Source organism: Chionomys nivalis, chromosome 18 (genome assembly GCF_950005125.1).
Source record: "Chionomys nivalis chromosome 18, mChiNiv1.1, whole genome shotgun sequence".
Classification (NCBI taxonomy): Eukaryota; Metazoa; Chordata; class Mammalia; order Rodentia; family Cricetidae; genus Chionomys; species Chionomys nivalis.
Window position 1 is genome coordinate 17,249,826 of NC_080103.1, and position 20,250 is coordinate 17,270,075.

A 20,250-nucleotide genomic window follows, 5' to 3' on the forward strand; every position below is an offset into this window, starting at 1 on the left:
GGAGGTAGAGGCAGGTGGTTCTCTGAGTTCAAGGTCAGCCTGGTCTACAGAGCAAGTTCAAGGACAGCCAGGGCTGCACAGAGAAACTCACTCTCAAAAAACAAAACCAAAAAAATAATAATTATTATTATTCTAATGGTTTCCAGATCTCCAGGTTTTAAATTAAGGTAAGAGTCAAAACCAGACCACTTCACGAATACAGAGGAAGCTAGAGTGGGAAACGGCAGCTTTCACATCCTGTCGTAATCCTCTAAATCCTTTGGAAAGCCTCGTCCTCCAGCACGCTGGTAAGGCAAAAACAAAACCTTAGTTTCTGCACTGCTGGAATAATGACAACAGCTCCTCAGATTTACTTTTAATAGGAAGACACAAAAAGTGAAAATTGTGAGGAAAGAATGATCAAAATCTAAGACTACGCCTTACGGATAATTTGTTAGTTTTTGGTATTTCCTGGGAAGAAACTCCGGAAACAGTGTCTTTAAATAGCCCTAAACAGGAAGCCACAGTTTTGAAGCTGGGAGCTATTTAGAGGGGAGAAGAACACCCTACAGGCTGTCCTATTTTGCAGTTTTATCCCCTGCTTACAAGATAAGGAGCTGGCACTGTGGCGTATTCCTCAGGAGGCTGAGGCAGGACGTGAGTTCGAGGCCAGCCTGGGTTACACAGAGACACTCGAATCAAAGAAAAGGAAAAATACTATCCCACAACACACACACACAAAGAAAAGAAAAAAAAGAAAGAAAAAAAAGAAAGAAAGAAAAGAAAAGAAAAAAGAAAAAACAGCAAAGAAGAAAATGTTTGCAGAGATTTTGGAAGGTTTTCTTTGGTTTTTTTATTGGTTTTGTTTTTTGTTGTGTTTTGTTTTGTTTTTGAGATAAAGTCTCCAGTAGCCCAAACTGGCCTTGAACTGCTCATAGCTGTGCCACCACGTCCAGCAAAAATGGGACTTTTCGCTCATGCCTCTGAGTATCTGAAATTATTTTTTAACTTTTCTTTGGTGTGTCACTCATGTGAGCTCTGTAACTAAGATTTCTCTCTCCACAAAGACTCCAATAGCGATACATCTAAAACCCATGTCCTGTTTTGCCTAAAGGATCTAGGCTCCTTTAAAAGCACATGAGCCCCACCCCCACCCCAGTCCTCTGCTAGTACAGCACCAGTCATGTATGTCATGTATGAAGGAGTGATGCCTCTGAGAGGTGGGTGAAAGCTTTTCCACTACTTTAAGTCAGCTGACTCCCCTTACATATAAAAAGAATTGTGCAGAGGCAGACGGATCTCTGTGAGTTCGAGGCCAGCCTGGTCTACAAGAGCTAGTTCTAGGACAGCTAGGACTGTTACACAGAGAAACCCTATCTAGAAAAACCAGAAAGAAAGAAAGAAAGAAAGAAAGAAAGAAAGAAAGAGAGAGAGAGAGAGAGAGAGAGAGAGAGAGAGAGAGAGAGAAGGGGGGGAAGGGAGGGAGGGAGGGAGGGAGGGAGGGAGGGAGGGAGGGAGGGAGGGAGGGAGGGAGGGAGGGAAAGAAAGAAAGAAAGAAAGAAAGAAAGAAAGAAAGAAAGAAAGAAAGAAAGAAAGAAAGAAAGAAGGAAAGAAAATGAAAAAGAATTGTGAGTTGAATGTAGTTACAATATTTCTGTAAGCCCAGCCCTTGGAGAATGGAGGAAGGAAGATGAGAAGTTCAAAGCCAGGCTCAGCTACACACTGAGTTTGAAGCCAGGCATAGTGACATTGTGAGTTCAAGGCCAGTCTAGGTCTGATTTGTGTAGTAATTTTAGCAATACCATCTATTTCTTTCTAAACTTCTCTTTTTGAGTCTCAATCAGACATTGAAACAATGCAGGTGAACGTGAAATATTGAAGTTGTTATTCACCTGACTTTAAAATTGATTGTATTGCTGGGTAGTGGTGGCACAGGCTTTTAATCTCAGCACTCAGAAGGCAGAGGCAGGCGGATCTCTGTGAGTTTGAGGCTAGCCTGATCTACCAGGACAGGCTCCAAAGCTACAGAGAAATCCTATCTCGGAAAAAAAAAATTAAAATAAAAAATAAAAATAAAATAAAATTGTGATTGTGTTTATCACCAAGCCTCATAGAGCACAACATTAAATAACTAAAATAGACTGAAAATTAAAAATCAATCCACATTGCTTACATAAGACTTTTCTGGTTAATGGTTCACCTGACAAGTCATACTGAACAAAAGACAATCTGACCACACAAAAGTACCTTGTAATAATGCCACTGTCAGGGTTCATGTTATAAAACCAGCATTCTAAAATCACATTCTTCTTTCCCTGGTAAGAAAAAAAAAGCCTTAAAATAGTGACTACATCATATCTGTTACCATCATCAGATCTGGACCAGCTATAATCCAGGATGCATGGGAGAGGTAAACATCAATTACCCTCTTGAAGAGAGAGGTCTTTCAAAATACGAAATCCATATCTGTGCTGTGTGCTCACAGTAATACTCGCATCACCTCCACCTTCGATTTTTCACAAAATTTCAGGCTCTTAGCATTTAATCCCACGACAATGTTTTTATTTGAAAGTTTTGATGATATAAAGTTCTTAAAATATTTAATAGGCGTATCGTATATAGATATGTAGCAAAATAAAACTTTTAAAAATAAATTACAGAAATGAATTTTAAACATTCAGTAGGGCCGGGCGGTGGTGGCGCACGCCTTTAATCCCAGCACTCGGGAGGCAGAGGCAGGCGGATCTCTGTGAGTTCGAGGCCAGCCTGGTCTACAGAGGGAGTTCCGGGACAGGCTCCAAAGCTACAGAGAAACCCTGTCTCAAAAAAAAAAAAAAATTCAGTAGGATTACGAGAGGGCACACACACTCACAAACGACACAAGTAAATAAATACAACAGAATACAACTTTTAAAACACTCAAGTAGATTAATAGTAAACTAAAGGCATGAGAAAGTTCTGCCCGGCCAGAGAGAAAGGCCTCTGTGGATCTGGAAGGACTGTGTCTTGTTATCTTTCATAATAAATATTTATTTAAAATAAATAGCTTAGTTAGAAGAGGACCTTTTATCAAGATAATGAACTTGGCATGGATAAAAAAAATCTGCTATCGCTTTAATAAATATAATTTTACTAAAAGTATATTTTTCACAAGTTGTCTGCTAAAAATGACCCTTCATTCTATAAAGCTTCTGCATTTCCTCCTCAATCAAAAATTGGTGTCCAAAATTTTCATCTATGTAGAGTTTTAGCAGGGAAAAAAACACTGATTCTTGATAACTAGATGTGCATAGTGGGAATTTCATGATTTTTAGATTTACTCTTGCAGTGTGGACCATTTGAATTATGAATAAAAATACGGTATAAATTAATATAGGTGAGAAGCAGATTGCTCTAGAAGAAAAACTATTTTCATTTCTACAGTACTTCTAAAAGAATAGTGCATCCTTGCAAAAATGTTCTGCATGGCAGAGTTGTTCTTTTTTGCCTGGTGACGCATCTTCAAGCCAAAGTTCTCCAGGCAGAATTAACCCTAGTCAGAGAAAATGAGAAGAATGTCCCTGAACAACAGAAAGAAAGGTTTATCGACTCCTTTATGAGAATAACTTTAGAATATAGAAGGCACTCCTATATTGTGTGTGTTAACCTGTAGCTTTGATAGTAACTTATTGACATATAGTTAACTCATAAAACTCAGCCATAACTATAGAATTCAGAATATTCATATTCGATGCAGCTGCCATCACCATGTAAGCCCAGAGCCCCTTAATGCCTTCCCAGCCCCCAAATCCATGAGATGTCAGCTCTCATCCTCTTCCCCGGAAACCTGCCATCACCTGTCTCCTTCCCTTCGCAACGGATTCATCTAGTCTAAATAGTTCATGCAAAAAGAGCCACACATTGTGCATATAGTTTTTTTTTAAAAAGCTATTTTATTCATACCATCTCAAATATTTAATAGATTAATAATGATAGCAGAAAAGAAACATGCTAATATTTTTAAAAATCCGTGATTTTATGAAATTAATACATCTATATTTCAGAAATAAAGAAGCATAATTTGACCTATCTCCCTAGTCAAATCTTTGTATTTATATCATCGTAACAGTTTCAACAGAGATGTCTTAAACAGAATATACTTCATGTTGTTCTGAACCTACTTACGGTCTGGCCTTTCAAGACTGTAAACACTATCAGTGAGTTCGTCATTTAAAGACAGGTTTCACTTAGCAAATGGAGCAGGGAGCATCATTCCTGGACAACTCACATTCTTAGATCAGCTGTTAACTAAGTCCAGTCACAGCCCAAAATTGATTTGAGCTTCTCTAGGCAAGAAGAAAATTACTGCGTAACCCACTGCACTCCCCAAAATATTCTGTTTTTAAGGAAAATGACTTTTAGGGCTTCACTCTTACAGTAACAGCCAGATTATTCAATTTTGCAAAAAAGGAATTGTGATGGTAGAGGCTGCAGATCTCAGAACTGGCAGTTCTGTTAACATTATACAGTGTGGCAGACAGATAAACTCACCACAAAATTGGCATTCATATTTAATTCACACAGCAAAAGATTTTTTTAAAAGTGTCTTATTTTAGAGAAAAAAAATATACTCACAATTCGATGATGTTACTACGGGCTGGCTGTCCTCTTCCTCACAGAATGTGCACATAGGTTTAGCAACTGCACTGACCTCCCAGCTGAGCAGAGCGGGCACTTTCCCTACTTATCAGAGGCTGGACGGGAACACTGCAATCCACTTAGGCTCCAGACACTCTGCAGAGCAACACCACAGCTCTATCTCACAGACAAACTTCCCACACAATCCTCTCTTGGGTCAAAACAGGGGCAATTACAGGCTGACATAAATCAAAATATAACTGGACCATCAGGGACCAAGGCCTTTGAGACCTGCAGGTCCCACTCTTCCGAGCTCCTTACTGTTTACTTAAGAAATGCTATGTTTTCTTGGTCGAATTTGATACTCTTCTACTTCAGGTATAAAGCACTGGGGCTTTACAAACCAAGGAATGTCTGCAGAAATGGGGTGGGGTGCAGGAAGAGGTGGGGTCCACATTAATTGAAAATCCATTAACACAGGTGCTGGGATAGTTCAGCTTTCTTGTCTCATGTCTTCTTCTCCCCACAAAAGAAGTTGCTAAACCAAATAAAAGTATGAATAACGATTTATAAGCCAGTGCAATGTTCAATGTATATATTACCCTCTGTGCTTCTCTTCTCTTCCATTAGAAAAAGTGTAAGGAAAACAGAGAGCTGTGATCACTTGGGTTCTCACAGCTAATTAGTCAGAGAGAGATGAGAGTCCACAAAAATCCAAGCCAGATATGTAAAAAACTTCACTACATAAACAAAGTGTGCTGGACACTGGGCTCCTGAGCTCATCCCTCAAGGCATTCTTAAGGAGGCGAGGTTAAAGGCAGTTCCGCTGTTAACCTCTGATTTGTTGGCCACGTGTCCTCTGACCTCACGACTTACCTGCTGTGTCTGACTCACTGCTTCATTCTTAGCCCAGGTTCTGACTGTTACCCCACACACACTGAGTTCTTCTAGCCCCTGTTTTCACAGGGGAGACTTCATGATTTGAGCCCCCACGTGTGCTGCTTTTGCCTTAGTTTTGTTGTAAGTTGAAACAGAGTCTCATACAGCCCAGGCTGGCCTCAAACTTGCAACATAACTGAGGATGACCTTGAACCTCTGACCCTCCCGCCTCCATCTCCCACACTCTGGAATTACCATCATTCAACACCATTCCCTGCTGTATCCACTTCCTTTTAAAAAAAAATATTTTTGGTGATTATTTGGGAATTTTACATAATGTACCCCATCACCCTTACTCCCCAGTCCCCCGCAAAAAACCAAAAGATTTTTAAAAGTTCAATTTGTGCTGTCCATAGAGTCGCTGAAGCATGGTCAGGCTCCGAGTGGCCCGCCCCTTAAAAGAGACAATCTTTCCCCACCCCACCTTTCCACCCCCACACCCCCACCCCCGCCAATAGCCATCTATGGTGGAGAACCACACGTCAGCATCCTTATCACAATTTTTAAGAGTTCTCTTAGATGGCTTCCTATCTAGGGCGTTACTTTTGGAGGAAGGGGTTGTCACAAAAGCCTTCTATGTCTCTCTCATTTGATTCATTTGTGTTGATTATAAAGTATTCCAGAAGGAGGGTCAAACTGCTTACCAGAGTTAACACTCTTCTCTGTGTCCTCCTTCTGTGCCCCGCTAACCACAGCGCACATGGCCACTCAGTGCTGAAGACAGGCAAGTGCTGGGTTCCTACCTGCCTGTGTCCCCAAGTCATCAGCCAGGTTCTCGCTATGATGGTGAACCTCTGTGAGGCCGATGTATTGAAATCACTGATTAACAGAGGTGGGAAAATCAGTGTGACCCACACAGGCAGGTGGAACAGGTGTAGAATGATCAGCCCCAGATTTAGGGTGTAGTCAAAAGACCTAGATAACTAGCCACATGGTCTGCTTCTGTCTTTACTGTCTGGTTTCTTCATACTCACAACCTCAAGGGCATCATGAACCCCGCAGAAGCAAAATGAAAACACAGAGGAGGGAAAATGCTGGACTTCTTTTCCCGGGAAAATAAAATATACATATAAATAAAATGCCTTGTCAGAGACCAACTTCGACAAAAATACCACTTACCAGGGTAGGGGCTTGGGGATTGGAATAAGAAGACATGGGTGAAAATAATAAAACAGAATACTGAGTCTGCCACGTTTAATTTTCCGTACACTTTTATACCCCAATCCAAAAAGGGAAGAAGACAAAAGACAGCCTTAACAGGATACAAAGGGCGACTAGAACAGTTATTTGCTTCAATACTTGAGACATCAAGTCATTAAACCGTGGGAAAAGCATTCTGTTGTTTAGGCAGTGAACCCACCCTAGAGCAAGTATCCTAAAGGCAGCCACTCCCTAGGTCAAACCGCCTATTTCAAAAGAAGGAGAAGACATAAGACAGAATTTCCTGACCTTTGGTCAGGGTGGAGTGGATCTGCCTGTGTGAGCCGTCTTAACGTCAAAAACACAATGCAACCACGCCCTACCTAGGTCAGGGTGTGTAGCCACTCCAGTCAACTTTGAACCAGATGAAACTCTCTGACCTTTAAACAAGGTAGAAACAGGCTCAATTTTTGGACCTCCACAATGCCTCAATGGACAAAGCTTTTAAAAGCTAACAACCTAACATTGAAAAAAATAACGAACTTATAGTCCTTGGTTTGCTTTTAAAACAATGTCTAATTTGATAAGTATTTATTTATATTTATTCATTCCCATTTTGTTTGTTGTTTGTTTTAGACAAAGTCTAGTCTGTCCTTGAACTCATGATCTTTCTGTGTCAGCCTCACTGGTGCTAGGATTATATGTGAGCCTCACCACATTCAACAGGAACACTTCTTTGTTGAACAAAATTATTTTTTTAAAAAGAACTTTAATTATTAATACAAAAACATAAGTATTAACTTCCAAATTATTTTATTTTGGTAATTCTCAATTTCAATCTCTACTGAGAAAAATTGTTTGCTTTTGTATGAAAGTAATACAAACTAATTGTAATGGTCTGTCCTGTCCCTTTAAGAGACAAGCCCCACTACCCACTCCCCATCTGCCTGCTGAGGCAGGCAGATTTTCCTTCGGCTTACAGCCCAAGTCTTTTCCTTTTCTTGAAGAGGTAACTGCTGCCATGATTCCGTTCCTCCACCCCCTCCTCCCTCTCTCTCTCCCTCTCTCTCTCCCTCTCTCTTCTCTTTCCCTTTCTCCCTTCCCTTCCCTTCCATAACCCACTAAATGAATACCCACTTACTCTGCATGGTGTGCCTATCCATCAGTCTCTTACCTGCCAAGGCTACCACTCCTCATGCCCAGGTCTCTCACCCACCATGTGCCTCTATGCCTGTGATCCGCTGCCCCTCATGGCCCACGGCCCACTTGGGGGCTCCCTGCTTGGACTGGCTGCCTTTGCTGCCCACTACTGCCACTTGGGAACCTGCAGCATTTTATTTAAATCATTACAACAATGACACATGCCTGTTATCTCCTACCACTCAGAAGGTGAAGATGGTAAAAGTGCAAATTCAAAGACAGTCTTTAAATACATACATATAGGAATACATACATGGCTGGTGAGATGGTTCAGTTAGTAAAGGTGCTTACTACCAAACCTGATGACCTAAGTTTTATCTCGGAGACTTACATGGCAGAGGGAGAACGTTGACTCCCACAAGAAGCCCTTTTTATACATGATGAACTTCATATACAGTCATACTTGAATGCATTCCTATTCGTATGCATGCATGCATATACACAGAAATAAGAATATGTAAATGAAGCAGGGCAGTGGTGGTGCATGCCTTTTAACCCAGCCCTCAGGAGGCAGAAATAATCGGATCTCCGTGAGTCTGAGGCCAGCCTGGTCTACAGAGTGAGTTCCAGGACAGGCTCCAAAGCTACAGAAAAACCCTGTCTCGGAAAACAAAAGCAAAAACTAAACAAAGCAATATATATGGAAAGGATCTGGATGTAACAGCTGAAGGCATGGTTGGCACACAGCACCTGGGCCTGCTTCTCTGCGATTTCCTGTGACTTAAAATTTGCTCCTGACTTAATCCCTACACAGCAAGAAGTACCTCATGCTCTCTTATCTTATGTAACAAAGCTTGAGGTGAGCCCAAGCAGAGCCACCTCTGCAGATGTAAATGGGACCCCAGTGCTCCTCTTCCCTGAGGTTTCCTGCAGGGGTGGGGTGAGTATAGCACCAGAGCTAAGGCTCTAAGAGCAATCAGAGCCTGACTGGAAGTGAGCGCCTGAAGTTTGGGCACCGGGACTGTTGGGAAATAAGTCCAAGGGAGCTCTTTTCTCTTTCTTTTTTTTTTTTTCCCAGAGACAGGGTTTCTCTGTAACTTTGGAGCCTGTCCTGGAACTAGCTCTTGTAGACCAGACTGGCCTCAAACTCGCAGAGATCCGCCTGCCTCTGCCTTCCGAGTGCTGGGATTAAAGGTGTGTACCACCACTGCCCTGCAGGAGCTCTTAATATCTTGGTCCACCTTGAAAAGCTTGAGTAATCATGCAGAGTAAAGTTATATTACCAGAGACTGGTTAAAATGGCAGGTTGGCGACACTGGGCACCAAAGCTGAAGAGTCTCGAACAACACACGGAGGAAGCACACAGCTGTACGATGTGAGAGGTAAGGGAAGCCTCGGGAGTGTGACAGTCAAATGGGTATAGTTAGGGGCCAGGTGAAAACCCGGAACGCTGGGCTTTAAATTTGCATAAGGAACAATAAGTTTGAGGGGAAACAGGAGAGAAGAGGTTCCCTGCCACCATGCAAAAGGAGAGCCTTATGCAGTGTGCCAGCCTGTGTACACTGCAGGATGGCGTTTGAGTCTGTATTCCCAGCATGTAGGAGACAGAGACAAGAGGATGGCAAGTTGCGGTCTGGCTTAAGACAAAAGATCCTGCCTCAAAAAAACAACAAAACCAACAAGACATCGGTGATCTGTGCAATAGAAACAAATGAGGACCCCCATACACACAATCACACACACACACACACACACACACACACACAACAATCCTGGCTTGCTCTGTCCCACAGTGGGCAACCATCTTCAGAAAGTTTCTCAGAGTCAAACTGCCTGGCAGGCAACAGAAACCCCTGTGATTTTTACATCCCCAAGCCCCAAAGGCCTCTACTCTCCGAGACTGGTGAAGTGATCGTCCACCCTGAGAACCACCGTGCTTGTGACTTGGACACAGACTTATAGCCTTAGCTAAGTCCACACAGTGAGAAGCGTGGAGACACTGGAGAGAAGCAGAGGTGCCTTCAGCAGGAAACTGGTCCTCACCTCCGAGAAGGGAAGGGGAACACCGGTTGTGCTCATCCAAAACAGAGCCGAGAGAAGAAACCTTAGGCCTAGGGCAGCAGGCCAGCTGAGTGCCCAGGCCTTGCCTCACCCCTATTCCAGCTCTGCTTTATGCTGACTACAATCTACACTCTCAGAGTTCCAGGGACTCTTGATGACATAAAGGTGCAGCTCAGGCATTTCTCACACCCACAGGCCCAGTGGCAGCACACCTCTGCTGCAAGCAGGTGCCCAACCCGCTAGTCCACAGACTTAGTAGGCACAGACAGTTTGAGGGCAGCTACTACACCTGCCACACTGTAGGTCCTACAGAGTCAACGCTGGCAGGCTTCCATCCCAGCAGCAGCCACAGTAGCACAAGGGCTCTGACTGGAAAAGTAGGGCAGGCTTAGCATACCAACAGTCCTTTCTGGTCTGGCCTGTTTGGACTTAAGAGAGAAAATGACTCTCTATTCCCATCCCACCCACCTCCCACCCCCCCACACACATCAGATAAAGTATAAGCCTGGGAGGAAAAGGTGAATCATCTCCATCTTCTATCTCCCCAGCAAGGATGGAATCGCCCGCATTCCAGACGTAATCTTCCTTCCACTACAGAGAAGCAATCCAGTTTCCCCATGGTAATCTGGATCAATTACTCCTCCTAATACTGTTCATCCTTCCCTAGCCTGTTGGCTTGGAAGTCAATGGAAAGTTTGTTGTGGCTCCTGGCAGGAGCACTCCCTGCTCTGAAACCAAAACTTCTATGGTCGTGGGAACAGGAAGCCAGTTTCCTAGTGGGTCACTAGGGGTGATAGTGAGTGGAATGATTCCCTTTTCCACCCTTTGATTCCTGGACCCAAGGACCCTGGCTATTGGAGAAACAACACCATATATTGGACATTGATTCAAAACATATCCCACCTTCTGGAGATCCCGGCCCCAACCCGCCAGGCTTCCGCCGCCTAATGTGTGCTGTAACTGTGTCTCCAAAAGGCTATCCCACCCTTTGGTGAGGCCAGCTGCTTCAGGATGGCGGGGAACACAGGAAGACCAGTTCCATGATTGTCACACTTCTCTGGCTGTGAAGTGAGTTCCCTGGTCAGAAGCAATACTGTGTGGATACCGTGTCAGTGGATCAGGCATTCTGTAAGTCCAAGAATGGTGCTTTGGGCAGAAGCATTACGTACAAGAAAGCATTACATACATACATCCATAACCAGAATAATTATCTACTCCAGCGAGGACCAAATATTGTCCTTTCCACGGAAGAAGTGATCCAATGTAGTCAACCTGATACCAAGATGCTGGCTGGTCACCGCAGGGAACGGAGCCATACCAGGGGCTGAGTTGTTGGCGGATCTGGCACTCAGCAGCAGTTGTAGCCAGGTCAGCCGTGGTGAGCAGAAGTCCATGTTGTCGAGCCGATGCATGACTTCATCTCTGCCATGATGGCCACTTTGTCTATGGGCCCTTTGGGCAATGACCAGAATGATTGGGGAAAGAGGCTGACTGTCCACAGAACGGGTCATCCTATCTACTTGATTAGTGAACCTCTCAGCTGAAGTCACTTTTGATAGTCATTTACATGGCACACAGTATCTTCACATCATTCAACCATTTGGATGTAGCCGCCTCGACGGGTCACTCTGTCTAGGGTTTGTAACCCGCCTGGCTGGCCAGTTATTCCAGGGTCACGGAGAGGCACCACCTGAAAGGCATAGCGTGCAGAACCATCAGTCAAACCACACCTACTATTCTCTTCCTCAGTCAACCCATCATAGAGAGCACCCCAGGGGGATATAGGTGCATCCTTGGCAACAGACAACATTGTAATGGGAGTAGACACCATAGGCATCTGGGCAACTTCTTCACGTAACTTGCTTGTACCTTCGGGACCTGCTCAGGCCCGATCACATATATACCACTTTCATTTGATAATAGATCGCCACTGTGCGTGTCCTATTTGTTTTATTTAATGGGTCAGATAACACCCAGCTCATGATGGGCAGCTCAGGTCGCCTGGTAACTTGGTGGTCCATTGTCAAACATTCAGTTTCCACTAAGGACCAATAACAAGCCAAGGGCTGTCTTTCAAAGGGAGAATAGTTGTCTGCAGATGATGGTAGAGCCTTGCTCCAAAATCCCTGTGATCTCCTCTCTGATTCACCAACAGGGGCCTGCCAAAGGCTCCAAACAGCATCCCTAGCTGCCACTGACACCTCAAGCACCATCAGGTCTGCTGAATCATGTGGTCCAAGTGGTAGAGCAGCCTGCACAGCAGCCTGGACCTGCTGAAGAGCTTTTTCCTGTTCCAGGCCCCACAAAAAGCTAGCAGCTCTCACAGTTACTTAGTATATGGGCCGAAGTAACACACCCAAGTAAGGAATGTGCTAGCTCCAGAACTCACACAGGTCCACTAAATGGTGTGCTTCTTTCTTGGTGGGAGTGGCCAGGTGCAATAACTTAGCCCTTCACATTAGAAAGAATGTCTCTGCACACCCCATACCACTGGACTCCTCAGAATTTCACTGAGGTAGAGGGTCCTTGGTTGTATTTATTTCCCATCCTCTGATGCACATATTAGTGTTGGCGATGAGTCCAAAGTGGTTGCTACCTCTTGCTCGCTTGATCCAATCAGCATAATGTCATCAATATAGTGCACCAGTGTGACATTTTATGAAAGAGACAGATGATGGAGATCCCTTCTAACTAAGGATACAGGGCTGAGTGTTAATACATCCCTGAGGCAAAACTGCAAAGGTAAGCTGCTGACCTTGCCAACTGAAAGTTGGTTGCTTCTGGTGGTCCTTGTGGACAGGTACTAAGATAAAGGAATTTGCTAGGTCAATAGTTACATTCTGTGTACCAGGAGATGTGGTAATGTGCTCAAGTAAGGACACCACATCTGGTACAGCAGCTGCAATTGGAGTCACTACCTGACTGAGTTTCCGATAGTCGACTGTCATTCTCCACAATCCATCTGTCTTCTGCGCTGTGCTGGCCAAATAGAAGAGGTAAAGGAAGATGTGGTAGTAACCACCACCCCTGCATCTTTCAAGACATACCAATTTCTGCACTTCCACCAAGGATGCAATAGTGCTTTGGATTCAGTATTTTCTTTGGCAGAGGCAATTCTAAAGGCTCCGCTTAGCATTTTCATCAGAATAGCCCTCATTCCACATGTGAAGGAACCAGTGTGAGAATTCAGCCAACTTCTAAGTGTATCTGTCCCATTATACATTCCAGGACTGGAGAAATAAACACAGGATGAGTCGGGGACCCACTGGACTGACTGTGACTCAGACTAGCCAAAACTCCATCAATCCCCTGACCTCCATAAGCCCCTACTTTAACTGGAGGATCACAGTGTTTCTTGGGGTCTCCTGGAATCAGTGTCAATTCAGAAGCAGCATCCAATAGACCCTGGAAAGTCTGTTTGTTTCCTTTCCCCCAGTGTACAGTTGTAAAAGGCCATAGGTCCCTCTGGGAAAAGACTGGAGAGAGACTAACTGTAAAACTTTTAGGTGTTTTATCAAGGTCCTTCCTTAGAGGAACCTGGTTGTCCCTTCATTTGAAGGGTTCTGGGTCTGCAAACTGGCTCACATCTGGAAACTGATTCACAGACTGAGATTCCCTTTTGCCATGATCCAGTGTAGCCTTTCTTTCAAAGAGCAAAAGCTTCCTTCTTTATGTCCTTACCTAGGCTTCCGGCAGAAGGCGTGGTCTAGATTAATGTCTTCCCACCTCAAGATCTGGACTAGAAGCAGATCTTCCTACTTAAAACTGAGCCAAAACCCTCACAGGTGTGTCCTTCAGTTTTGGATTTTAGTTAATTCCAGATATAACCAAGTTTCCAACCAGAATAGTCATCACAAATACATTCTAAACCATAAAATAAATCATTATAAATTCAAAACAAATGGAAGAATTCATTATATCTTATCAGATATTAATAATATCATATAATAATCAGAAGAAAAACTAAAATTCAACAGCAAGAGAATCAAATATATGAAGCTATAGCAACATATTCTGAGGGAAAAAATTAGTGGACGTAGTACTTTCTAGAACCAAATGAAAAATACCACTTTCCACAGTCTGTGGGACACAATCCAAGAGGAATGTTTACAGCAAGAGGTGCTTACATTAAAAAATTAGAGAGATCTCAAACAAATAATGCAGAAATGCAGCCCAACTTCTTAGGAAAGCAAAAACAAAGCCTTGCATGGTGGCTCATGCATTGAATACCAGAACTCAGGAGACAGAGGCAGGCAGATCTCTGTGAGTTCAAGGGCAACTTAGTTCACACAGTGAGGTCCACGCTGGCAGAAAGGAAGAAAGAAGGGAAAGAAGGAAGGAAAACAAGAATAAAGCAAACCCAAGACTAGTAGATGGGAAGAAAGAATAAAAAGAGCTAGAATTAATGAAATGGAAGCCAAATAAAAAATACAAAAGATCAGTAAAATAAAAATGGTTGTTTGAAAAGACAAGATTGAAAAGCCTCTACTGAAACTAAAAGGAAGATCAACCAATAATACTAGACACAACACAAACTGAGTAGAGCCAACTCCCAGACGGTAGACAAGGTGTGAGCGGCTGCTCACAGCCTGCCCCCATGCCTTCCTCATCTTGATGGACTGTATCTCTTCTTAAACTGAAAACCAAAACAAACTCTTCCTTCCGCCTGAGGTAGTTTGAAAGTGAATGAGCCGCATAGGCTCCTATGTTTGAATACTTGGTTTCCAGTTAGTAGAACCATTTGGGAAGGATTCAGAGGTGTGGCCTTGTTGGAGGAGGTGTGGCACTGGGGTGAGTTTTGAGGCATCAGAAGACTGATGCCATTTGTCCTCCCTCTCTGCCTCTTGCTTATAGATCAAAATGTGGCCTCTCAGCAGTTCCTGCCATCGTGCCTTTTCTCTCCCACCATGACCTCTGAACCTCTGAAACTGTAAGCCCTATTCAAACGCTTTCATTTCTGAGTTTCTTTGGTTATGGTGTTTTGCCACAGCATCAGGAAAGTGATTAAGACAGTCTCCCCCAGAACAAGACTGAACTGATTTGCACCAGGTAATCCAAGACCACTCACCAGAGAAAGAGTAGTTGCTTTAACATAGTGCAAGGACCAAAAACCAAGATTGGAGCCCACCTCACAGTTATTAAAATTAAGAGCTAAACTGTGGCCCTCTAAGAAGAAAACACAAAGGTGCTCTTGTACAGGCACATGGTTTCTTGGCTATACAACTAAAACGTGAACAACAAAGGTAAGCGTAGAGAGAATGAATGTCATCAAAACTGAAAGCCTAGGCCAGAAAGATGGCTTATCTGGTAAAAAGCGCTTGACCTGCAAGACTGACGACCTAAATTAGATCCTCACAACACACAGGAGGAGAATTAACTGCAAAAGTTGTCCTTTGGACTCCACACGCACACCATGGTGCACACACACCTGAACTCAAGCACACAAAGAAAGCAAAATAATGAGAATAATACGTAAAATAAAAACAAAAATTAAAAACCAAAACATTTAAAATATGATAAAGAGAAGAGACAATATAGGTACTAAGAGAATATTTGCAAATGATAATATTCAGAATATTAAAGAACTGTCAACAACAAAGACAATCTAATTTTTCTTTAAGATTTTTATTTATTTTTAATCTATGTGTATGAGAGCCACATTCACACAGTGCCTGAAAGAGCTAGAAGAGGGTGTCAGATCTTCCAGACAGTTGTGAGCCACCTGGTGTGGGTGCTGCAGATCAAACCTGGTTCCTCTTAAAGAGCAGCCAGTGCTCTTAACTTCTAAGCCATCTCTCCAGCCCCAAGAGAACCTAATTGCATAACATGGTTAGAGAACTTTCATAGATATCTCTCTAAAGATATACAAATGGAAAAATGCACGCCTGTAAGAATATGCTCAATACCACTAACAACTATGGGAATGTAGATCAAAACTACAGTGAGGCTACTTTATAGCCCATAGGATGTGCATACCAGGAAAGAACAAAGACGTGTGGAGCAGCATGCAGATACATGACAAGCTCAGTGTTACTGATAGGAATGTAAAATCTTCAAAAGCAGTTTGGAGGTACCTCAAACAACTAAACATATAATCTCTCTATGATCAAGCAGTTCCACTCCCAGAAATATAACCAAAAAAGCTTAAAACAGATGCTACATGTTCTTAAAAACACAATTCAAAAGATGGAAACCATCTCTGGATAGAAAGAAACAGGCCAGATTGGATTCACAACACCCACATGGCAACTCATAATCATCTGTAACTCCAGTTGAAGGGGAGCCTTCTTCTGGCCTGCAAGGGCTCTAAGCATGCACATGCATAATAAAAACAGGCAAAACACCCACACATGGTAAACACTCATACACAGAATAAAAATAAAGATACTTTTTAAATGGTTAATTTTATATTTTATGAATCTTAGTTGATTTTTTTTTTTTGATGAGCCAGGCTTTGTAGACAGTTCATATTAAGAAAGGACATATCTAACAATACCGGTTCACCTTTTGTTCAACTCAAGCAGATTCCATTTTGTTTCAAAGTTATTTCAATGGACTTGAAAACAAAACTAGATGCAACTTCCAATGCTAAACAAAACACTGTGAATCAGAGTTAAAGTGATTTAGCTGGCTTTTTCCTTAAGTGTTTTAAAACATATCGGAGGTTTTTAATAGTGAAAGGACACCATATTAAATACAGCTGGATCATTTCTATATAATTGGCTTTCCAATCTTAATCTGAGTCTGAGCTGTTTATTCTACTTTAGTAATTAACCATTATCAACCTCATTAATGCAACAGAAACCACCAATCATTAATAAAAAGCTTGTCACACAGAATTTAAACAAAGAACAAGATTTGGGCAAGCAACAGCCTGTTAGAAGCAGCTTCTCCTAATTACATGAGTATTTAAGTTATTTTGTTGTTGTTTTCTGGAAACCCACAATGTTTCTTTTGGCATAACTGTCCAGCAGTCTGTCTGAGTTCTTTTATACAAGAATAATAATTTGACAGAACTTTTTTATGCAGTACGTGAAATGCTGCATTTCTGGCTGCTTGTCTACATATGTGAGTAACAAAAATGAGATTCCCTGCTCAATCAAGTCACTCTGAAGACCTTGTTTCCTACCCAGCTAATTTCCAATTAAAGTTAAAGAAAACCTAAAAGGCTGGGCGGTGGTGGCGCACGCCTTTAATCCCAGCACTCAGGAGGCAGAGGCAGGCGGATCTCTGTGAGTTCGAGACCATCCGGGTCTACAAGAGCTAGTTCCAGGACAGGAACCAAAGCCACAGAGAAACCCTGTCTTGAAAAACCAAAAAAAAAAAAAAAAAAAAAAAAAAGAAAACCTAAAAGATATATTTCTTAATCTAAGATGTATTTCTAAGATAAAAAACAGAAAGTCACATTTCTCATGAGATTACACGGCAAAATTGTTGGGTATATGCTAGAAAATGAAACTAAATTTCCAGTTATAAAATTTTGTTTGCTATAGCTATACAGCACTCAGGCAGGCGCATCTCTGTGAGTTCAAGGACAGCCTGTAGACTACAAAGTGAATTCCTGGACAGCCAGAGATACACAGAGAAACTTTGTCTTGAAAAACCAAAACAGCAAATAAAAAAGTTATATGCTTGGATTTGAAAATGCTACCAAGTTTTAGTAATGAGTAAGAAAATAAGCTTCAGTACTGTGATCATTTTCCCCCAAAGTTTAATATCGTATGAAGTTAAAGGCATTAATATTTTAAGATAAAGGAAAATAGTGCAGTGTAGCTCAGAACACATGGGATAATAAGGAGATGCAAGCTCTGTCCACATAGCAGTAGGGACTGATAACCAGCTTAGTGTGACCTTTGAGCTATTTTTTTTTTTAAGTTCATTATCACAGTTGGCTGGCTTAAGGAGCCAATTTGTAACCAGAGAGTAAGAAAAAGGCATGAGATGGCTCAACTGGTAAAGACACTTGCTGCCAAGCCGGATAACTGAATTTAATCCCCAGAGTCCTCGTAGTGGAAGACAGAACCAGTTACTGCACGTTATCTTCTGTCCTCCGCGTACAACACACACCATGAGGTGCAGATGTGCACACACACATAAATAAATGTTATTTTTAAAAAATTGTTTTAAAAAGAGATAAGCTCCAATATATAGTTGGAGATCAAATCATGCTCCTTTTTTCATTGTTATTTCACCAGTCTCTTGGTTTCTATCTTCTTCATGACTGACTGAGTTTCCAGGACCTACAGGGCCTGCCTCATGGTGAGCTCAAAGTTGTAAAAAGGAATAGATGTGTACCAGGCTTTTTCTCTTGGGTCAGCCAGCTCCCAAATTATGACACGGATACTTAATATTAGCTATCAATGGTCGGTCTTATCTTTTACTCATTTCTTGCTAGTTCTTATAACTTAAACCTGTTTCTCTTCATCTACATTTTGCCTCTGGGCTTTTTCGTTTTCTTTCCTTCTGTATGTCCGACTCCATGTAGCTGGTTGGCTGGCCCCACGTGTCTCCCTCTCTTTCTCCCTTGTTCTCTTCTTTTTCTTTTATCTCAAGCTTAGATTTCTCCTCCTAATTATTCTCTGCATGCCAGCCCCTCCTATCCTTCTCCTGCCTAGCTATTGGCCGTTCAACCTTTTATTAGATGATTCAGGTGCCTTAGGCAGGCAAGGTGAAACAGCAACATACCTTACATAGTTAAACAAATACAGCATAAACAAATGTTACATGCCTTTACACAGTTAAAGTAATGTTCTGCGGCATAAACAAATGTAACACATCTTTGCCTAGTTAAAGTAATAGTCCACAACATAAATGCATGAAGAAGGAAGAATGGTCACTGTGACAACCAGCTGAGCTGCCTCTAGCACCCTAGAAGCAACACTCAGTTAAGGAGATCATGACCCAGCTCTTCCATCTGGAACTCAAGGTCTATTTATCCTAGTTTTACAGGACAACTGAATACTAGCAGTTGACAATTTGTTTATGCAATTGTCTCTATTTACATTTGTATAAACTAATGAGTTATGTATATATTTTATAAAGGAGACCATCTTTATTTCCCTGGCACTTATTACAGAAATGTTCATATAAATAATAATCAATAAATGCTTGTTGAATCCACAGCACATCTTCTGAAATATTTTCCTCTTCTTTAATCTTTCATTTTATTTATTATTCCTGTTGGAGTGTGAGTGTGTGCTTGCCACAGCATGAGCCCCTATGTCAGAATTCGTTCTTTCCTCTCATCATGAGGTCCAGGAATCAAACTCAGGTCTTCCGGGTGCATGAGAACCACTGTTACCTACTGAGCCGTCTCACCAGCCTCTTTCTCTTCACTTCATCTTGTTCCTACTACATTAAAATAATAAAGACTTTTCAGAATAATCAATGGAAAATGTCAAGGATGTTTCTACCTGTTGATAACTACTTTGTCCAAATTTTCTTGACCAAAAGCAGCTTGGGGAGGGAAGGGTTTATTTGGCTACATTTCTCAATTCCAGTCCACATTGAAGAAACTCAGAGCAGAGACTGAAAAGGGGCAAGAGTCAGGAGGCAGGAACTGAAGCAGAGACCATTGAGCAGTACTGCTTCCTGACCTGCTTTTTTATAAACCAGGACACCACCTGCCCAGTGATGACACCATTCATTGTGGTCTGGACCCTCTCACATCAATCATTAACAACAACAACAACAACCAAAAAAATGCCAACATTTGCTTGTCTACAGTCAAATCTGATGGAGGCATTTTCTCAACTGAGGTTCCCTCTTCCCAGATGACTCGCAAAAACCTAACAAGCACATAATAGTTTTCGAACTACTAATGGTTATTTTGTTTGATTTATGTTAAGTGGAACGTTGCTGCTGTTATTGGGGGAAGTGGCTTTTGTAGTAGTAGAGATACAATCCAGGGCCTCAAACATACTAGGCAAGTGCTCTATCATCAAGTTATGTCCCCACCCCCAAAAACTGTCTTAATTTTCTTTTTTTTTTTTTTTTTTTTTTTTTTTGGTTTTTCGAGACAGGGTCTCTCTGTAGCTTTGGAGCCTGTCCTGGAATGTCTTAATTTTCAAAATGACTCAAAAGACTATGCCTTCTAAGTAACACGAGATGATATTTTAATGAAATTGTCTAGTGGTTTTTTACATATATATTCCTAACATATCAATAAAATCAGCGTTAAGACTGGAACTATGACCTAAACTCAGATCCCCAGTGTTCAATGAAGCCAGCATGGTGGTACCTATAAGGGGAACTGTGGCCAGAGAGTTTAGCCAATCCGTGAGCAATGGGGCCAGTAAAAAACACTGCACCAAAAAATGAGGTGGAGCAAGCCAGATGGTCAGTGGGTAAAAGACTTTGTCTTGCAAGCCTCAC